A 23,126-nucleotide genomic window follows, 5' to 3' on the forward strand; every position below is an offset into this window, starting at 1 on the left:
AATCCTAATTCAATTTCCCCTCACATTTTAATAGGAGCCTGTAGCAAACATTTATTTTTAGAGATATTCTCAGCAGGGAACTGAACAAAAGGCTATTGTGTGCTAAACATGGTGAGGTCTCTCTGGTCCCATCTATACTAACTTTATAAACATCAGGTTAGAATTAAATAACTTTAAACTTTAAATCAACTATTTCCAGACCACAAAATCTATTCTACACTTATCAGCACATATAAGTTCTCTAAATGACTTATAGCTGAGTTCAAATGTGAAATCTGCATTTTTCAAGTGCCAATAAAAGAACTTTCCTTTGGACTTTGAATAATGCTGAATTGTCCAAGAATGCCATATAATGTTTTCATTTCCTTTTCCAACAAAAATTTTCATCTGCACTTTATAAATTTACTGACTCCATATCAATTATGATGAAAAGCATATGGGTATCAATCATACTGGTCTCCACTATTTTCTTATTAAATAGGAATTACAACTTTTTCTCAAAGTTTAACAAAAGTAAAAAAGATGAAGTTTACAGGCCTGCCCTGATCACTATGAACATCTCTTTATATGTGTCCTGTCATGTGTCTGTTAAAATGCAGAAGGAAACAAGAAATTATCTACGACTAGCAATGTGGTTGTTTTAAAACATATCCACAAATACTTTGACATGCCTCCCATCAAAAGGCAGAGTCAGTTCCCTCCCTTTGAACATGGGCCAGGTGCAGTGACTCACTTCTAATAAACAGAATGTGGCAGAAGTGGGGCTGAAGGCTTTGAAGGCTAGGTCATAAAAACACGATATACCTTCCTCCTGGCTCTCCTTGTTGGGTCGCTCACCCGTAAAACTTAGCCACCATGCTGTAAGGAAGCCAAGCAGCCATATGGAAAGGCCTTAGTTCCACTCCCAGCCAAGGTTCCAGACAACAACTGGCATCAGCCTCCAGACATGTGCTTGAAATAGCCTCCATATGACTTTAGCCCCGGCTTTGGGCCGTCTCAATAGACACCACGTGCGGCCAGGCGTGGTGGCTCATGCCTGTAATCCCAGCACTTTGAGAGGCTGAAGAGGGTGAATCACCTGAGGCCAAGAATTTGAGAGCAGCCTGGCCAACATGGTGAAACCCCGTCTCTACTAAAAATACAAAAGTTAGCTGGGCATGGTGGTGGGTGCCTGTAATCTCAGCTACCCGGGAGGCTGAAGCTGGAGAATCTCTTGAACCCAGGAGGAAGAGGTTGCAGTGAGCCGAGATTGCTCCATTGCACTCCAGCCTGGGCAACAAGAGGGAAACTCTGTTCAAAAAAAAAAAAAAAAAAAAAAAAGACACCACATGGAAGAGACAAGCCATTCCCACTAAACCATACCTGAATGGCAGATGCTTGAAAAAATAAGGACTATCTGTATTTTAAGTCACTAGGCTTTGAGTGTTTTATTATGCAACAATAGGTAATTGGAGCATATAGATTATTTCAGCCAAATGCAGCCATCTTATTCTTTCCATTTCAAAACTACCTGAGAAGACAAATCTGTTTCAAAGAAAAATAAAAATGCACTGACATACCTGGTCGCAGTCAACTCACCCTAGAAAGCCAAAAGCTGGAACCCCAGCATTTATTACCTGTGGCTGCCAACTAGCCTTCTCTTAGGCAGTTTTCTTCTCACCCCTTAATATACCAGACTCTTTGGCCTCTTCTGTCCTGTCTTAAACTTACTCCTAGCTTTGAAAAATTGCTTTTAATAAACACCCTGGCTTATGAGACTGCTGCTACTGCCAACATATGCTACATATTTTTAATCAAGGAACAAGTAAAATTTTCCTAAAAAGGTAATCCTATGACTTTAAGGCAGGTAACCAGTTCAAGATGTTTTAATGAAGCCATTAAAATGGGTTATCCATCGAACTAAGTAATCGTATCAAAACATTTACTGTTCCTCCTAATAAACACTAGGGAGGGAAATATCCTAATTACTGAAATAAGGTTTTTAAGAAATGTTAAAAGCTAGAAGCAATCTTGAAGATAATCTAGTTTAGAACTTTTTTTAAGCCACTGGGAAACTGACAAAATCCAGGGAAGATCTTCATGACATAAGTAAAAAATGTTTACCTCACTCCATGTCCACTTAGGATGTCAACCTGTCATCATATAATGACAATTTTAGACTTCAATTCTGTTTGTATTTTACCAAAAAATTATAAATACAATTTTGTTAGTATTTTATAGCTACAGCAATAAAATATACTCCATGCAATGTTATTTAATGCTTTATCTTTAAAGTTGAGGATATATGACAAATCGCAGTTAGGATAAATAAAAGTATCCCTGGGAATCCAGTCTTCTTATAAAAAAATTAAAAGTGGCTGTTTCTATTTCTATCACAAGAAATATTAGTAATCATTGCTCCGTTTCAAATCATTTGGGAAAACAAGCCCAGCAAGGTTACATAACTGGCCTGAGGCCATATAACTAGTTAGTGGCAAAACTATGGCCGTAATTTTGGTATACTCATCCTTCCTAGTCATGCAGGGGACTCAATTAGATTTCAATTAATAAAAGAAAAACAATTACTATATGTTTCAATTCAAAAAGTCCCATCAAAGTGGCTGGTTGCATTTCAATTCCTTCAGTGTTACACTCAAAATCCTTCTGGTGGACTATCTTTCTCTTTAATGTAAAGAAAACAGAACCTTAACAGAGGCACCTCAGGCATCACCAGGTGAATGGAAAGCAAATGCAGCTCTAAGAGTGTGGACTGGCTATTCAAAAGCCATTCACAACCCCAGTAACTTTTGCCTTAACTACAGAGGCTGGAAGAGTAAAACACTCAATCTCAGGCCTCCCCGGCAGCTAGGAGTGGACATATGACAAAATTACAAAAATGACAATATATACAGAAGTCACTAGAGAGGCCATTTCTTTCCAAATAAAAACATCAATCCTGTTAGAAGGTCTTGACCCTTGTACTCTCTTCCTGTGAGGAATGCGGATATGATTCACAGAGATATAAGGCCATCTTGCTTCTATGGGCACAAAAGCCACATGCTGAGCCACTGGCTCCCTGATGACACAAAAGAGTCGTGACACCAGTCCTGGACTGTCCACCCTTAGGCTTCCTACTGAGTGAAGTTTAAGACTCTGCAGTTAGTTTTCTGGTTACTTACACCTAAATACAATCCTAACTCGTATAGGAAATAAATCTGACTTTTCCTCTTCTATCTAAACAAAGTAGTTGTCCATCTGGCTTAGTCTTATATAAGTAAATTTGCTAAACAAAATTTAGTCAACTTCATCCTTACCCCATGTTGTGCTACCCTCTCACTTTTTTAAAAGATCAATAAAAGAAGTCAAGGTATATCTCTTCTCTAAGAATAAATGAAAAGTTTTAGCTTATAGTAGCTTTGTCTCCCTGTACCATATGGCAGAGCCAAGGCTGCCTTGGGAAGCAGAAGAGAGAGAAATGGTTTCTCTCCTTACACACCACTTAACCTCAGTCCTGGACACCATCTAGAAATTCAGCAACAGAAAGAAAAAAGAAAACCAGAAACCAATGCATGTCACATTCTCATCCTCTACTAGGGAAAGAACACAAGCACCAGGCCTTAATTAGAGAAGATCGTATAAAAACCATTCACTCAGCAGAATACCTTTTCTTTCCCTTGAGCATCATGTTGGAGATATACCTCATGTTCCATTTAATCTGAGCAATACAGTAATCTCAAGGAAGGCTTATGAACAAAAGTAGGGTGTTTTCCATTCTTCCAATGTCCTTTTCTGATAAAGTTGGCTGTGGCAGCTTACAAAGGTATATCAAGTGTTAAGGTTAAATGGCATTTTCCAAAGAGATGAAAGAAAATAGGTAACAATGATGAGAAGCTAAGCATTCTACAAATATCATGCCAAAAAAATAAAGAAAGAAAAGAATATATCTCTGTAGGTGAATGGCAACATGTTTTGGCAAATTTCTTGGATTTAAATCTATAAAATCCAGGCAAACCATTAGCTATTCTGGACCAACAGACTAGACTTTTTTAAAAAAAAGTTAAAGCTTTTTCTAAAAAGCTGAGAATTCCCAAACCAAGCAATCACTCAATAAATAGCTCCATAGCTGACAATGACCCTAAGGGTTCAGAATCTAACAGTGCAATGGGATACAGTATTCTATAATATACTCTGGATCCAAGAGAAATTTCTTCATCTGAGTCTTTAGGGTTGCACTAAGAATCCCAAAAAGTGAATTCTGCACATGAGGAGCAGAAGTCAAACAAGTGATAACATTAAGGAGATGAAGAATAATATTTACAGATATAAACCGACAATCAACTAATCTTAGCAAAGCAATGCTCAAAGGATAAAAGCATTGGGAAAAAAAGCAATGACTTTAAATAGACCTTTACATCAGAATAGTTTCCAACAATTTAGAATCTAATCTGTAGAACCAGAAATGCCTTAGTCATCTAGATTGACTTTATGTGAGCAGGAATTTCCCCTCTCACTCTGAAATAAATGGAACTTCAGCTTGGGCTACAGCACTTACAAATTACTTAAGCAAAACGTTTTTAAAACAGCTACTATAATTCACAGAAAGTAACTGATCTCCATGTTAGTTACTCAGATGTACTAAGTTAAAGATACCAGGGGAAAAAAATTATCAAACTAAAGAATAAAGTTATTCCCTTCAAAAATTTCACTAAAGTTTCAGTGACAAGTTAGATAATCTCCTAAAATGGAATAAGGATATAATAAACAGCATCACCCTACCTAGCACATTTCCTGGAGGTACCTCCAGTTCTCTTCCCATCAGAAGATACAGGTTTTCCAGAGCACAGTATGCCATGTGGGGGACTGGGGGGAGGTCATCTGGTGGAGCTGAGAAGCCTAATGGTACCTGGGCAAAGAAAAATGATTGAAGACAAGTAAGGAGGCATTAGGAAGTATTAATTGGTATTTGTAAAGTTATTTTTATTCACCAGTAAGATATTGTATAGCAACATTTCATGTAAACCTGAAATATGAACATTTGAAATGGTGTGATACAACAAAAGTTTCACTTTATGAGTAAAATTTGAAATACTGAAACTTATCAAATACTAAAAAATTGTCTAGATTCCCATTTAATCATAAGCTTTATGGCTAAGTAATATAAATTCTGTTGTGACCTGGTATTGTCAGTTTAGGTGATCCCCATAACCCCTGGTTAAGTTATTTATATGAACCACGTCATACACCAGTTCTGGTGACTACTGTGCTATTATTTGAACACTTATTATTACTATTATCATTTAAAGTTGTTTTACTATTATAATGTTCTTCAAGTATTCAACAAGGGCTGGTGCTAGTGCCAAGTAACACAAAAGAATGACTTTGGAAGGGTAGTTAGATGTGATAAAAATGCCAAAAAAAAAGGTCAGACTGCTATTATATGCTATATTGTTCATATGGAAGAGCATGCTGTGACATATTAGGAACACATTAATGAGAGAATAGAGTACATTTACAGCAAAAATATATAAGTACAAGTACATTAGATTTATTAGTCCCCTGTACATCATATTTATTCTTATGGAAATACTGTCTCAAATGATTCAAATTTTGCATTGTGTGAAGTCTTCAGAAATATATCTACCATATAAATGCAAGTACCCAGAAAGCATTTCAATTAACCAACCAACCAATCTTTGGTGCTCATAGGCCTGGGGTGCTGCCCTAATGCTATGAAGAGAAAAAATGGCTGAGATACAACATGTACAAAGATTACTAACATCACAAGCACAGAGTGACCAACAAAAAGGTAGTATAGGCAAGTAAATCCATTAAGGTTCAGAGGAAGGTGAGGCCCCTGTGCTAGGGTAGACTCTAGAAACTTCATGAAAATGAAGGCACATGTTACATCTAAACGTATGTGTTCTGACACAATGACAACTCTCAAAGTAGCTCTAAAGATGGGCTGAGAGATAGAAAGATTATAAGAACTGAATAGAAAGAAATGGAATTATCTACACAATATGACCATCCACTTAAAACAAGCTACAGGTAAGTTGTAATTAGTAAGACAGCTTAGCAAGGTGGCAAAAATGCAAGATCAATATACAAAAGTTAATTATACTTCTATAGGAATAGAAAATGCATACATAGAATACATAGCAATAAATATAAAATATGTATATTTAAAACAATTTTTAGAATAGCAACAAAATATAAGATAGCTGGTAATAAATCTAGCAAAAGTGATCAAAACGCTTTATAAATAAAACTATAAAACTTTATGAAAAACATTTAAAATGACCTAAATAAACGGATAAATAAACCTAATACATTCATGGAAGGAAAGATGCTGTATTATAAAATGCTGATTCACGCCAAATAGGTGTATGGACATAAAGTAATTCCAATCAAAGCCTCAACAGGGCTTTTCATAGAAGCTGACAAGTTGACCATAAACTTGATATACAGGAGCAAAGAGTCAGGAACAAACAAGACACTAACAAAGAAAAACATGGTAAAGGGATTTGGTCTTTTTGATGTCAAAACATTGAAAAATGAAAACAGCACTGAACAGAGACAGTTAGAGACAACCAGAAAAAATAAAATTAGTCCAGAAACAGATCTATGTACATAAGTAACAATCTGATTTATGACAGAGTGGACAAGGCAAATTAGTGGATAAAGATGGACTATTCAGTAATGTTGTAGCAGCTGGATATTTATATGAGGAAAAAATGAACCTGGATCCCTTCTTCACAAACATTGAATCAAATATTTAAACATGAAAGGTAAAATATTAAACTTTAGAAGGAAACATAAGAGAAAGTTTTGTGACTTCAATATAGACTTAGATTCAATGTTCTTAAGATGCAAAAAGCAAAACCCATAAAATAATGATAATTCGACTGCATTTAAATTGAGAACCTCTGCCTATTAAAAGGCACCAAATGGAAAGTAAAAACAAGTTTTACACTGGAGAAGAAATTTGCAAAATTCAAAAGTGACAAGGAATTAGTATCCAGAATATACAAAGAACATCCGAAAAGCAGTATTTAAAACAATAAAGTAGCATAATAGAAAAACAGGGAAATGACTCCAAGAACTATTAATATCTTCACACTAGAACACAAGATTGATCAATGAACATATTACAAGAGTAATAAGGAAAATGTAAACTAAAACTGCAAAGCACCATATCATACCCATCAGACTGGCACAAATCAAAAGCACAAATCAAAACTGGCACAAATCAAAAACCACATTTTGGGGAGCATGTGGAACAACTGGAACTGTTAAACGCTCCTATTGGGAGTGTAAATCAGAACTACTTTGGACAATAAATTGGAATTATCTTGTTAAGCAGATTACCAGGGCAACTCCACTATAGGTATATTCCCTAGAATTTCTTGTAAATGTGCTTAAGGAGACCTATACAAAAATAATCAAGGTAGCATTGCTTAGATTTGAAAAAAAAAAACAAAAACAGCAAATATATTGTGACAAAAAATCGTATAATTAAAATGTACATTTAAGTAAAGGAATCCTATGCCACACTGAACAATAAATGAACTGCGGGAATAGGCATTAACATAGATTAATCTCACAATGTTAAGTTAAAAAAAAAAAAAAAAAGGCAAGTTGTAGAATAGCTACAGTAAAATTCCACTTATACAAAGTTTCAAAAGCATGCAAATGTGACAATATTCTTTAGAAAAGCACACTCGGGTTGTAAAACTATAAAGAAAAGCAAGAGAAGGATGTGGCAGACAGATGAAAGGTGCCCCTCCCATGATGCCTGCTTCCTGGTGTTCACACCTTTGTTTTGAAGCCTCCTTCCCGAGTGTGAGTGGGACCTGTGACTTGCTTCTTCTAAAAAACAGAATATGGCAAAGGTGATGAGATGTCACACTGTGATTCTATACCATCATACAGGACTCTGTCTTGCTAGGAGACTCCTTCTAGTCTCTTATATGGCTTGATGAAGTAAGCCTCCAAGTTGGGAAGGTCCACATGACAAGAAACTGAAGGTGGCCTCTAGGAGCTGAGGGAAGCCAAAGGCCAGAAAAATCCAGGACTCTCAGTTCTACAGGTACAAATATATGAATTCTGACAACAACCTTTAGTGAGCTTGGAAGCAGGTTCTTCATCAGTCAGTCCTCCAGATGAGAATGCACCCTGGCCAACATTCTGGTCACGGCTTTGTGAGACCCTAAGGAGAAGATGTAGCTAAGCCATGTGTGGTTTTCTAACTCACAGAAACTGTGAGATGGTAAAATGTGTAATGTTTCAAGCTGCTAAATTTGCTGTAATCTGTAATATGCAGTAACAGAAAACTAACACAAAGCATGAACACAAATTCTGGGTAGGGGTTACTTTGAGGGTAGGTCTGAAATATTTCAGGTTTCTTTTTTAAGCAGTTGGAATTAGGTTTTATGGTGCTCTGATTACTGAAATAGGAAGCTATTTGAACTGTCAATGTATTGTATCATTCCTGCTTAAGACATGAGACACATAAGCAACTGATTTCAACCTATAGCAAAGAAACACTATGCAGAGATAAACTGGATTGTTCACGGAATTTGTAATGCCAAATAAATCAATGTTTCACTAAATACAAATTTCTGGCTCATTTACCTTCACAAAAAAAGAAAAAAATTAACTGATACTTGGCCCTTACTGATAAACTGCAAACTATCAATTATGTCCAAGCCAAGATAATCATAGATGAGTTTTTATATATAGTATATCACTTTCAGACTCCCATAAAATATAACCCTATACACACCAAGTGCTATGATCTTTCTTGCTAAATTAGAACATGCCAAAGCTCAACAAGGAAGGCTTAACTGCCAGCAGCATTGCACTCTCCAAGGATTAAACTGCTAAAACTCATGGAATAAGCATTCAAGGCAAAGAAAAACCGACAACAGATTTTCTTCAACTGCTACCTCCTTCTCTCTGACTTGTAGCCAAGTACCAAAGCTTCCCTGGTTTATCTACAGACAGGCTGCTTCCTGGACAGAGAGGAGCACGTGTTTCTCTGCTCATGATGCTCCACAGTGCCAGCTGACAATTTCCTAGCTTACTGCTTTGTGCTGATCCAGACTGGCTACTTGGACCTCTGGCACTGTATTCATCCTATGACCTCTATTATTTAATTACGATATAATTACAATGCATATATCTTGCTTACTTCCAAAAATGTTCTGAGACATCTGTAGCCTGTGATCTCTGTTTGCCCCTTGGCTCAGGCATTTTTAGATGCTGCCTATTCACCTACTTACAGACCCTCCTGACCAGACTCAGGGTCAGCGTGCCATGCAACTCCTGCCTATCCCCTGCTCACGGCCCAACCTTTGGCCTGAGCCAGCTAGTTTTTGGATCTTCCTATTTCTCAAAGATTGGCCATTGCCCTGGCTCCAGCATGACATCTGCTCTTATCAGTTCTTTTCTCTAACCACAAGGTGATTCTTGCCTAGAAGAGAAAAGCCTTATAATTAAATAAGGCCTGAAAATTTGGTCCACATACTGATTTGGTTTCCTTAATGCTACTGAGACATACATGATAAACGTTATCAAAGCAACACAAACGGAGATACAGTCACTCAAGTGTGCCTTTCCAGAGACAAAATAAATCTACCAATAAGATCATCGCCAGTCCCAACAAAATGTGAAAAGATATCAGACCCTTGAGAAACAATATCTAAATATTTTACTTTCAATTTTTACCCTTTGTAAAAACTCAAGAGGACTGTATTTGGGCCCCAAGACGAAAATTTTCTTTCCTCTTCGAGCCACACCACTGAACACTCGAGCAAATGCAATAAAAGACTCTTGGTTGTCTTCTTCCTGGAGCACAGGTTTAGGGGTCATACTTTCCACCTGTTGCTCATCACCTGCCAGAAACAAAAAGATAATTAGTGCCAAGAATGCCCTCTTAATTCAAGAACTGTCTGGAAACACAGAAGGAAGAGTGAATATGATGTTTGGTCCAGTTTCAGAAAAAAAGAAAACAAACCAAAACACCAAGAATGGAAAGAATATTGATAAAAGCTATGATTAAAGCTTAAAAAGCTCAAGAACTAAAGGATGAGTGTCCCAAGTTAAGCAAAAAGGCAAACACTTTGCAACAGAGCCTACTTAGGAAAGTTATACCTCTTGGCTCCTCTCCTTTTGGACATGTTTCAAGGGCACTGCCATCTTGGGTGGGCTCCAAGGGTGCCTGTCCCTGTGCTGCTGCAAGCTTCTCTGCATACCTTTGTCTTGCACGCTTACGTCTCTGAGCAATTTCTTCTTGAGTGACAGGCCTACAGGATATCACAAATATGTTATCATCTGGCAACATCAAGCATCTCTCAGTTTAGTGAAGCAGGGAAACAGCAAGTATTGATATGGCTGGGTAAGATGAAGATTGGTCCCAGCTGCATTCCAGGCAGTTTTCTCCAAGTCCTCTCCCTGTCTGTAGCAACAGGAGAGGGCCTATCAGCCTCTCTCTAATAATGCTGTGTCCCAACTATTCTGAGCTTATGAACTGACATGCAAGAGCCCAGGTCCCTATCTGGAGCAATGTACAATAGTATGGAACCTTTCTCAGATGCCTATATTCCTTCTGGAAAAGGCAAAGAACAGGAAGAAGGAAGGGAAAGAGTGAGAGATATCAGGGTTTGGAACAACCCTGGCAAGGAAACAAGCATAAGGCCTCAATAACCGGGGTTCAAGAGGAAGGGTTCAAGGTCAGGATGAGTACTGGCAATTCATCAGGACTAGAAGGTCAAACTGAAATATTAGCCACTGTGTTAGACCCAAGAAGTACCACCACAGAAAAGGCAGGGTGTGGGTGTGTATATGTGGTTTTCCCTGGGGATGAGAATAAGAGGGCGTGGAGAAGGTAATTAAGCTATTTTTCCTGAAGAATTACCCTCATGTCTGTCAGGATATAGAGAAGGCATTCAGAGTTTTAATGCCAAAAAGTTGTTGACAAAAGGGGACCACTAAGTCGAACACAAATTCTGTTTGGGAGTTTGGGTTTGGAAGGTGGAAACCAGGCAGGTAGACTGTTTCCTAGGACTTGGCTCCCTTCCCATGTAGGGGTCCTTATGAACCTACCTGCATGCTCAACCCCAGCACATGAACAAGACCAATCCATGTCCTAAAGCTGATAGAATAACAGCATCTTTAGCCTCCTGATACTCCGGGACTGAGCATCAAAGCACTCAGGCTAATCCTATGGTCCTAACTTTATGCTCCAGCTCTGGAAGCTGGACAACTCTTCCTGGTCCCAACACTTTGTGCCTCTCTCCCGTGTTGTCCCTCACCTTTGACATTATGATTCCTGCTTTATTTCCCAATCTCAGACTTCACACCTAACTGATAACCTTCATCCGCATCTTGCCATGCCATATTCCCCTCCCCTCTCTGTAAGCCATGGAAGCCATGCAGGTAGCCATTCTGCCTACTTGCCTTCCAAATGGCCACATACCCGTAGGGCTCCTGATTCAAAGTCGCCTAACTCCTTCTACCTTTCTAGTTCATGTAAGCTAACCTGGAAGGTGACTGCTTAAATCGTTGACTGTCCACTGCTATACTCTTCAGATATCTTCCTGCTAGACAAGACTTCTCTAGTCCTAGTGTCCAGGACTAGACACTACTTCTGCCTTCCTTAGCACCTGTCCCTCAAAATCAATGGTTTAGTTGCAAGAGCAGGCCCTTCCACTCACACCCACTCTGCTGCAGGTCACTGGGCTGTGCAATAGAATACAAAAACATGAGAAACAATCCTTGAGCCTGGCTTGGTCAGGTGCCTCATTAGGCAATCAAAACTGCTGGCACTAGGGGGCCACACTACCACTGCAAGAGACAAGCTCCTCATTACAGGAAGCTCTAAATGTCAGAACTTTCAAATACGGAATGAACTCTGCTTCCTCGCAATTTCTAGCTATGGCCGCAGTTCTCTCCTCTGGAGCAACATCTAACAAACCTACTTCCCTCCCCTTTCCTTTGAATCACCTGCATTCATGCCTTCCCTGCCTCCCTTCTTTTCCCTAGGCTGAGCACTCTAGCTGTTCCTTCAACCAATCCTTAGACAACTTTCCTTGTTTCTAGACTTTTGTTAAAAACTCATAAGAATATCTGAAAAGTGTGAATTAAAATATAAATGCAGAACACGTTTTTATTGTTAGAGTAGAAGGGAAAAAATACCAGAGGTATCTGCTAGTATCTACAGAGAAATGGTCTCTTCCAACGGGTTTATCACTATGATCCAGAGACTGTGTTAATCACTTTACATATATTATAGCACATAATTTATCACAACCATTCAATGAAGTAGATATCATATTCCTATTTTACATACAAGAAAAGGGAGACTTTGAAAACTTCAGTAACTCGACCCAAAGTCACACAGATTTTAAATGGAGGAGCCATCATTCAAACCCAGATCTGTATGGCTCTAAAATCTATGCTCATTATCACCAGGTTATGTCTTTCCTTCAGGAGGAATTAAAGATGACAAAATCGTCATCTTACATAAATGTGATTTCACTTTAGTTTTAGTGAAAAAAGAAGTGTATTTGTTCACCTTGCAGATTAAATCCTCATGTGCCTAAGTTCATGAAGTGATCTGGAATAATCAGCATGTACAGTCATTAAGTAAGCATCAACTGTATAGACACTTGCTCTCTGTCTATGTTTCTATCCATCCATCCAGTTAACAACTACTGTGTGCCACGCACTGCTGTGGGCACTGGGAATGATGGTAGAGGGGAACAAAGTAGATAGTAATTAGAGGGATGTGTAAAAAGTAACCACTGTGTGTCCAGCATTTGCTGAGAACAAAAAGAAATGTAATTACAAGAAAATGGGGCCCTACTAGTGAGGAAACAGCTGTGAGTGGGAAGTTATTTAGGCTATAGTTAAACTAACCATGGATGTTACTTCTTGAAGGGACAATAGTTACTAATACTGAGATAAAGGAGACCAGAGGTGAGAATGCTGACTGAAGATTCAAATGTCAGGCTGGAAGGTGAATTTGAAGAAGCAAAGAAAAGAGGCAAGAACACAAGAACAAAGGAGAAAGTCCTGTAACAGTCCCACACTTCATTTACACCCAAAGCAGCACTATTGAGCAGTGAGTAAACGTCAGTGTCTTCAGTAAGTTAGGAAAAAAATTTTAGGCTTTGTGGATGCCGAATCCCATTTCCTGCCTTACTTTTCTCCCTGGCACATATCACTAATACATTGTACTCTATACGAAAGGAAAATAATACTCTGTTATTCCTGGCTTGGGTATCTAACACGATGGAGATGAAAATGCTATCAAACCAACTTCCCATGGTACATTTTCCTAAATTTTACAAATAAAACTTAAATGAAAAAAAAAATCAGCTAGAAGATGGAAAAGAACAAAGTAATGATGATGACCTTACCAGGTATACCTGAAAACAGTATATTATTACGTAACAATTGTTGAACCTGATATACTGGTTAAAAAACAAATGACAAAAATAAAATCAGTAAAAAACTTCATGGAATAGAATGGATTGCACTACCAAAAATATACTAAAATCAGAAAAGCATATGATGAATTATTAAGAAAAAGGTTCACAGAAAATGTAATTAATAGTAGAGGCATAATAATACTATTATTCATCAGCAAGAAAATGAAGGATGGGTAGAGGTAGGAATTTTTAATGATATAAATACATGTATTTCAAATCTTAACAGCAAGATATCCAATTCTCTGATATTCCCTATGATTCTACTGGAATCTCTCAGATACTCCCAATGGCCAAAAACCATCCAATATCCTAAAATTGTTAGTACAAGAAATTGTTACTACATGTAGCACTGAATATTATCTGGGAGTAGTCTAGATTCATAATTAGGCATTCATTCATTCCATTATCCCCTTATTTACTTACTAATTAAGCCATTGATTCACCCATTCACTGAACTGTTCATTCCCCCATTCGGATATTCACTCATTCATTCTTCATTAACTCACCCATCTATTCCTTTACTTATCCCCAGGGCAAAAATTATTGAATACGCCTATGTCCAAATCACTAGGAAAGTACTAAAAAACAATGCATAACCTTTTTCCTGAAGGACAAACAGAATTTTATCAGAGGAAAAGAAGCCTTCTCAGATGGAGGAACAGCACAAGTAAAGATATGACATTTGTTCAGACACTAGCATATTAGAGAAACAGAAATAAAAATCTAGTCAAAACATGGTTTGGGGTCAGGTCATGGTGGGCCTGAAATGCCACTAAGACAGGTCAAGTTTATTTCACAGGCTGATGATCTGACCTTCAGTCACTCACATATTATTTTCATGATTTCTGCTATAACTGCATATTATTTATTTAATACTTGTTTAAGTGCACAAACATTTTGAACTCAATAAAACTTTAAGATCTCATCACAGTAAAGGCTTTATCACTTGACATACACAGACAATACACACAAATACACATTAAAATACATATGCCGGGGGCGGAGCAAGATGGCCGAATAGGAACAGCTCCAGTCTCCAACTCCCAGCGCGAGCGACACAGAAGACCGGTGATTTCTGCATTTTCAACTGAGGTAGTGGGTTCATCTCACTAGAGAGTGCCGGATAATCGGTGCTGGTCAGCTGCTGCAGCCCGACCAGCGAGAGCTGAAGCAGGGCGAGGCTTCGCCTCACCTGGGAAGCACAAGGGGGAAGGGAATCCCTTTTCCTAGCCAGGGGAACTGAGACACACAACACCTGGAAAATCGGGTAACTCCCACCCCAACACTGCGCTTTAAGCAAACGGGCACACCAGGAGATTGTATCCCACACCTGGCCGGGAGGGTCCCATGCCCACGGAGCCTCCCTCATTGCTAGCACAGCAGTCTGCGATCTAACCACAAGGCAGCAGCGAGGCTGGGGGAGGGGCGCCCGCCATTGCTGAGGCTTAAGTAGGTAAACAAAGCCACTGGGAAGTTCGAACTGGGTGGAGCTCACAGCAGCCCAAGGAAACCTGCCTGTCTCTGTAGACTCCACCTCTGGGGACGGGGCACAACTAAACAACAACAAAAGCAGCAGAAACCTCTGCAGATGCAAACAACTCTGTCTGACAGCTTTGAAGAGAGCAGTGGATCTCCCAACACGGAGGCTGAGATCTGAGAAGGGACAGACTGCCTGTTCCAGTGGGTCCCTGACACCTGAGGAGCCTAACTGGGAGACATCTCCCACTAGGGGCAGTCTGACACCCCACACCTCACACGGTGGAGTACACCCCTGAGAGGAAGCTTCCAAAGCAAGAATCAGACAGGTACACTCGCTGTTCAGAAATATTCTATCTTCTGCAGCCTCTGCTGCTGATACCCAGGCAAACAGGGTCTGGAGTGGACCTCAAGCAATCTCCAACAGACCTACAGCTGAGGGTCCTGATTGTTAGAAGGAAAACTATCAAACAGGAAAGACACCTACACCAAAACCCCATCAGTACGTCACCATCATCAAAGACCAGAGGCAGATAAAACCACAAAGATGGGGAAAAAGCAGGGCAGAAAAGCTGGAAATTCAAAAAAAAAGAGCACATCTCCCCCGGCAAAGGAGTGCAGCTCATCGCCAGCAATGGATCAAAGCTTGGCAGAGAATGACTTTGACGAGATGAGAGAAGAAGGCTTCAGTCCATCAAACTTCTCAGAGCTAAAGGAGGAATTACGTACCCAGCGCAAAGAAACTAAAAATCTTGAAAAAAAAAGTGGAAGAATTGATAGCTAGAGTAATTAATGCAGAGAAGGTCATAAACGAAATGAAAGAGATGAAAACCATGACACGAGAAATACGTGACAAATGCACAAGATTCAGTAACCGACTTGATCAACTGGAAGAAAGAGTATCAGCGACTGAGGATCAAATGAATGAAATGAAGCGAGAAGAGAAACCAAAAGAAAAAAGAAGAAAAAGAAATGAACAAAGCCTGCAAGAAGTATGGGATTATGTAAAAAGACCAAATCTACGTCTGAATGGGGTGCCTGAAAGTGAGGGGGAAAATGGAACCAAGTTGGAAAACACTCTTCAGGATATCATCCAGGAGAACTTCCCCAACCTAGTAGGGCAGGCCAACATTCAAATCCAGGAAATACAGAGAACGCCACAAAGATACTCCTCGAGAAGAGCAACTCCAAGACACATAATTGCCAGATTCACCAAAGTTAAAATGAAGGAAAAAATCTTAAGGGCAGCCAGAGAGAAAGGTCGGGTTACACTCAAAGGAAAGCCCATCAGACTAACAGCAGATCTCTCAGCAGAAACTCTACAAGCCAGAAGAGAGTGGGGGCCAATATTCAACATTCTTAAAGAAAAGAATTTTCAAACCAGAATTTCATATCCAGCCAAACTAAGTTTCATAAGTGAAGGAGAAATAAAATCCTTTACAGATAAGCAAATGCTTAGAGATTTTGTCACCACCAGGCCTGCCTTACAAGAGACCCTGAAGGAAGCACTAAACATGGAAAGGAACAACCGGTACCAGCCATTGCAAAAACATGCCAAAATGTAAAGACCATCGAGGCTAGGAAGAAACTGCATCCACTAACGAGCAAAATAACCAGTTAATATCATAATGGCAGGATCAAGTTCACACATAACAATCTTAACCTTAAATGTAAATGGACTAAATGCTCCAATTAAAAGACACAGACTGGCAAACTGGATAAAGAGTCAAGACCCATCAGTCTGCTGTATTCAGGAAACCCATCTCACATGCAGAGACACACATAGGCTCAAAATAAAGGGATGGAGGAAGATCTACCAAGCAAATGGAAAACAAAAAAAAGCAGGGGTTGCAATCCTAGTCTCTGATAAAATAGACTTTAAATCATCAAAGATCAAAAGAGACAAAGAAGGCCATTACATAATGGTAAAGGGATCAATTCAACAGGAAGAGCTAACTATCCTAAATATCTATGCACCCAATACAGGAGCACCCACATTCATAAAGCAAGTCCTTAGAGACTTACAAAGAGACTTAGACTCCCACACAATAATAATGGGAGACTTCAACACTCCACTGTCAACATTAGACAGATCAACGAGACAGAAAGTTAACAAGGATATCCAGGAATTGAACTCATCTCTGCAGTAAGCAGACCTAATAGACATCTATAGAACTCTCCACCCCAAATCAACAGAATATACATTCTTCTCAGCCCCACATCGCACTTATTCCAAAATTGACCACATAATTGGAAGTAAAGCACTCCTCAGCAAATGTACAAGAACAGAAATTATAACAAACTGTCTTTCAGACCACAGTGCAATCAAACTAGAACTCAGGACTAAGAAACGCAATCAAAACCACTCAACTACATGGAAACTGAACAACCTGCTCCTGAATGACAACTGGGTACATAACGAAAAGAAGGCAGAAATAAAGATGTTCTTTGAAACCAATGAGAACAAAGATACAACATACCAGAATCTCTGGGACACATTTAAAGCAGTGTGTAGAGGGAAATTTATAGCACTAAATGCCCACAAGAGAAAGCAGGAAAGATCTAAAATTGACACTCTAACATCACAATTAAAAGAACTAGAGAAGCAAGAGCAAACACATTCGAAAGCTAGCAGAAGGCAAGAAATAACTAAAATCAGGGCAGAACTCAAGGAGAGAGAGACACAAAAAACCCTCCAAAAAATCAATGAATCCAGGAGTTGGTTTTTTGAAAAGATCAACAAAATTGACAGACCGCTAGTAAGACTAATAAATAAGAAAAGAGAGAAGAATCAAATAGACGCAATAAAAATGATAAAGGGGATATCACCAGCGACCCCACAGAAATACAAACAACCATCAGAGAATACTATAAACACCTCTACGCAAATAAACTAGAAAATCTAGAAGAAATGGATAATTTCCTGGACACTTACACTCTTCCAAGACTAAACCAGGAAGAAGTTGAATCCCTGAATAGACCAATAGCAGGCTCTGAAATTGAGGCAATAATTAATAGCCTACCAACCAAAAAAAGTCCAGGACCAGATGGATTCACAGCTGAATTCTACCAGAGGTACAAGGAGGAGCTGGTACCATTCCTTCTGAAACTATTCCAATCAATAGAAAAAGAGGGAATCCTTCCTAACTCATTTTATGAGGCCAACATCATCCTGATACTAAAGCCTGGCAGAGACACAACAAAAAAAGAGAATTTTAGACCAATATCCCTGATGAACATCGATGCAAAAATCCTCAATAAAATACTGGCAAACCGGATTCAGCAGCACATCAAAAAGCTTATCCACCATGATCAAGTGGGCTTCATCCCTGGGATGCAAGGCTGGTTCAACATTCGCAAATCAATAAACATAATCCAGCATATAAACAGAACCAAAGACAAGAACCACATGATTCTCTCAATAGATGCAGAAAAGGCTTTTGACAAAATTCAACAGCCCTTCATGCTAAAAACTCTCAATAAATTCGGTATTGATGGAACATACCTGAAAATAATAAGAGCTATTTATGACAAACCCACAGCCAATATCATACTGAATGGGCAAAAACTGGAAAAATTCCCTTTGAAAACTGGCACAAGACAGGGATGCCCTCTCTCACCACTCCTATTCAACATACTTTTGGAAGTTCTGGCTAGGGAAATCAGGCAAGAGAAAGAAATCAAGGGTATTCAGTTAGGAAAAGAAGAAGTCAAATTGTCCCTGTTTGCAGATGACATGATTGTATATTTAGAAAATCCCATTGTCTCAGCCCAAAATCTCCTTAAGCTGATAAGAAACTTCAGCAAAGTCTCAGGATACAAAATTAATGTGCAAAAATCACAAGCATTCTTATACACCAGTAACAGACAAACAGAGAGCCAAATCAGGAATGAACTTCCATTCACAATCGCTTCAAAGAGAATAAAATATCTAGGAATCCAACTTACAAGTGATGTAAAGGACCTCTTCAAGGAGAACTACAAACCACTACTCAGTGAAATAAAAGAGGACACAAACAAATGGAAGAACATACCATGCTCATGGATAGGAAGAATCAATATCATGAAAATGGCCATACTGCCCAAGGTTATTTATAGATTCAATGCCATCCCCATCAAGCTACCAATGACTTTCTTCACAGAATTGGAAAAAACTGCTTTAAAGTTCACATGGAACCAAAAAAGAGCCCACATCTCCAAGACAATCCTAAGTCAAAAGAACAAAGCTGGAGGCATCACGCTACCTGACTTCAAACTATACTACAAGGCTACAGTAACCAAAACAGCATGGTACTGGTACCAAAACAGAGATATAGACCAATGGAACAGAACAGAGTCCTCAGAAATAATACCACACATCTACAGCCATCTGATCTTTGACAAACCTGAGAAAAACAAGAAATGGGGAAAGGATTTCCTATTTAATAAATGGTGCTGGGAAAATGGGCTAGCCATAAGTAGAAAGCTGAAACTGGATCCTTTCCTTACTCCTTATACGAAAATTAATTCAAGATGGATTAGAGACTTAAATGTTAGACCTAATACCATAAAAATCCTAGAGGAAAACCTAGGTAGTACCATTCAGGACATAGGCATGGGCAAAGACTTCATGTCTAAAACACCAAAAGCAACAGCAGCAAAAGCCAAAATTGACAAATGGGATCTCATTAAACTAAAGAGCTTCTGCACAGCAAAAGAAACTACCATCAGAGTGAACAGGCAACCTACAGAATGGGAGAACATTTTTGCAATCTACTCATCTGACAAAGGGCTAATATCCAGAACCTACAAAGAACTCAAACAAAGTTACAAGAAAAAAACAAACAACCCCATCAAAAAGTGGGCAAAGGATATGAACAGACATTTCTCAAAAGAAGACATTCATACAGCCAACAGACACATGAAAAAATGCTCATCATCACTGGCCATCAGAGAAATGCAAATCAAAACCACAATGAGATACCATCTCATACCAGTTAGAATGGCGATCATTCAAAAGTCAGGAAACAACAGGTGCTGGAGAGGATGTGGAGAAATAGGAACACTTTTACACTGTTGGTGGGATTGTAAACTAGTTCAACCATTATGGAAAACAGTATGGCGATTCCTCAAAGATCTAGAACCAGATGTATCATATGACCCAGCCATCCCACTACTGGGTATATACCCAAAGGATTATAAATCATGCTGCTATAAAGACACATGCACACGTATGTTTATTGTGGCACTATTCACAATAGCAAAGACTTGGAATCAACCCAAATGTCCATCAGTGACAGACTGGATTAAGAAAATGTGGCACATATACACCATGGAATACTATGCAGCCATAAAAAAGGATGAGTTTGTGTCCTTTGTAGAGACAGGGATGCAGCTAGAAACCATCATTCTTAGCAAACTATCACAAGAACAGAAAACCAAACACCGCATGTTCTCACTCATAGGTGGGAACTGAACAATGAGATCACTTGGACTCGGGAAGGGGAACATCACACACCGGGGCCTATCACGGGAAGGGGGGAGGGGGGAGGGATTGCACTGGGAGTTATACCTGATGTAAATGACGAGTTGATGGGTGCTGACGAGTTGATGGGTGCAGCACACCAACATGGCACAAGTATACATATGTAACAAACCTGCACACTATGCACATGTACCCTAGAACTTAAAGTATTATAATAATAATAATAATAAATACGTATGCCAACCAAGTAAGTTAAAACTTGTTTCCCTATGTACCACTGAGAGCATCGCCAACACTTCACACTTGAATCAAAACTGCTCAAGGCAGTGAGAATCGTTAAGGGTTTTTGAGCCAGAGACATATCTTCATAGCTGAGCCTTATAAAGATCACTCTAAAGGAAGAATGGCAAGTGGATCGGTGGAACTAAAGATGGGGCAGGAGAACCAGCTAGGAAGTTGCTGCAACAATATCCACAAGAGATGATCAGAATCTAAACTAGTGGGGCAAGCAGCAGAGACAGAAGGAGGGGAACTCACATATAAAACAGGAAATGTAGATAGATTCCCCAAGACTCTGGAACTTGAGAAATATCCCTCTCCGACACCCACCACACCCGGGTACACATAATACACACGGGGAAGCAGAGATACTCATACATTCATAATCTCTACTGAGGTAGACAGAATTAGATGAGACAAGGCAGGCTTAGATTAGAACTCACCTGACATGTTCAACAAAAGTTAACTGTTGCTACTACTACTAGCACTATTCTTCAAACTTACATCACTTCAATTCAATATCCCAGAGCTGCTTTCAACAGCTTTCTCCTACAGAGGTATCACAAAAGGATACATTACTGTACATATTGTATGTTACCCTGAGGGTTGGCTTGATATGAATTCTGTGTTGAGGAGGAAAAGCATTATCCGTGCCCCCGCTACCCACAGCCCAACGACATCCCACCAAATATATACCATATTCCTAGCCCAGCCCAACTTTCCCACTTCCCTTACCTTGGCTTATTCTGAGGCAAGGCCTTAGCATCAACTGCAAACGTTTTGGAAACAAATATGATAACTGGAGCAGTGTCCTCACTTCCACATTTCATAAAAGCTAAACAAATAGGAAGTAAAAATGTCACTATTTTTCCCATTATTAAAAGAATAGATTTTCTGGAAAACAAAATGTTTAGAACATGGCATCATGTAAATATATCAGAAGTCCACAACTTTTTCCAACTATGATAAAAATTTTAATTAGAAAAGGGTAAGATTGCCAGGAAAGAATAGCAGAGCAAGGTCAAACAGAGTTGACAGAAATAAGGAAAGAAAAGCAAACAAATTTGACGGGGTGAGGTATCTCATATGAAAGCTAAAGCTATGCAATGAGGTTAACCACCTATTATAAGCACTCATACATTTTTCACTGTCAAGTACAGAAAAGATAGAATTGAGGAATGTTACCAAAGGCCAACAATCAACAAGGTAGCTTGTTAACAAGATATATAAAAATCAATAGCTTTTCCAATCCCCCACAATAACAAGTTAGAAAATAAAATGGACAACAATACTATATTATGATATTAACAAATTCTTAGAAATAAATTAGGATTCAATAGTATTAAAATGCCAGTTATCCCTAAATACATAAATTTTAACACAATTTCATATTAACATATGAACATTTTCCTTAACCCATATTGGAGGTAAAAAAACATTGATTAATGAATTTTTTTAAAACAACTCCATCACCTCACATTAAAATAATTTGTATACAAAAAATTCAATAGTAAAATTTAAAGAAGAAAAAAGAAAGCCACAGGAAGTAAGAATGAAACATGTATCAGAAGTCTTGCCAGTGGAAGCTTTAAATGAGGAACAGAATGACATGCCCTGACTTATATCTTAAGAGGATCACTCTGTTTTGTCTACAATATTGAGAAAGCACTAACCGGAATCAAGAAGCAGGGATACTAGTTGTTTTTTGTTGTTGTTGTTGCTGTTTCTTTGTTTGTTTTTTGAGTCGGAATCTCACTCTGTCACCCAGGCTGGAGTGCAGTGGCATGATCTCAGCTCACTGCAACCTCCCCCTCCCAGGTTCAAGCAATTCTCCTGCCTCAGCCCCCTGAGTAGCTGGGACTACAAGCATGTACCACCACACCCAGCTAATTTTTGTATTTTTAGTAGAGACGGGGTTTCATCATGTTGGCCAGGATGGTCTCGAGCTCTTGACCTCATGATCAACCCGCCTCAGCCTCCCAAAGTGCTGGGATTACAGGCGTGGGCCACTGTGCCCGGCCCGGCCAGGATACTAGTTGTTAAACAATTAAAATAACCAGGTGAGAGATGGTGGTTTCTTGGCTCAGGGAGGCAGAAGTGAAAACATTGGGAAATAGTTGAATTCTGTATTTAAAAGGAAGAATAAACAGGATTTGCTGATGGACTGGATGTTGGAGCATGAGATAAATACAAGGGCCATAGATGACTCCAAGGTTTTTGGACTGAGTAAATGAAAAGATTGAGGTGCCCCTAACTGAGATGGAAATGACTAGGTGAGCAGACTTGGGGATAAGATAAAAAGCCCAGTTTGGGATATGTTCAGTTGAGATGCTTCTTAGACAACACAGTGTAGAGGGAGTTCTAGATATCAGTCCAGAGTCCAGAAAACAGACATGCTCTGAAGATACACAATTGTGTGAATTATGAGTATG

At 39.0% G+C, this 23,126-nt stretch overlaps 1 pseudogene across 1 annotated transcript in view; it reads right to left on the bottom strand.

Moving 5' to 3' along the window:
- Positions 1–3,484: 3,484 nt before the first annotated feature.
- The window catches only part of LOC718497 (elongation factor-like GTPase 1), a 45,635-nt pseudogene continuing 25,993 nt past the window's right edge, over positions 3,485–23,126 (bottom strand). Inside the window, exons 10-14 of the transcript XR_013395414.1 lie at positions 21,430–21,529; positions 10,135–10,286; positions 9,709–9,875; positions 4,756–4,882; positions 3,485–3,501 (exon numbers count right to left, since the gene is read on the bottom strand). The product of XR_013395414.1 is annotated as an elongation factor-like GTPase 1 (transcript). The remainder of the gene's footprint in view (positions 3,502–4,755; positions 4,883–9,708; positions 9,876–10,134; positions 10,287–21,429; positions 21,530–23,126) is intronic.

Source organism: Macaca mulatta, chromosome 7 (assembly GCF_049350105.2).
Source record: "Macaca mulatta isolate MMU2019108-1 chromosome 7, T2T-MMU8v2.0, whole genome shotgun sequence".
Taxonomy (NCBI): Eukaryota; Metazoa; Chordata; class Mammalia; order Primates; family Cercopithecidae; genus Macaca; species Macaca mulatta.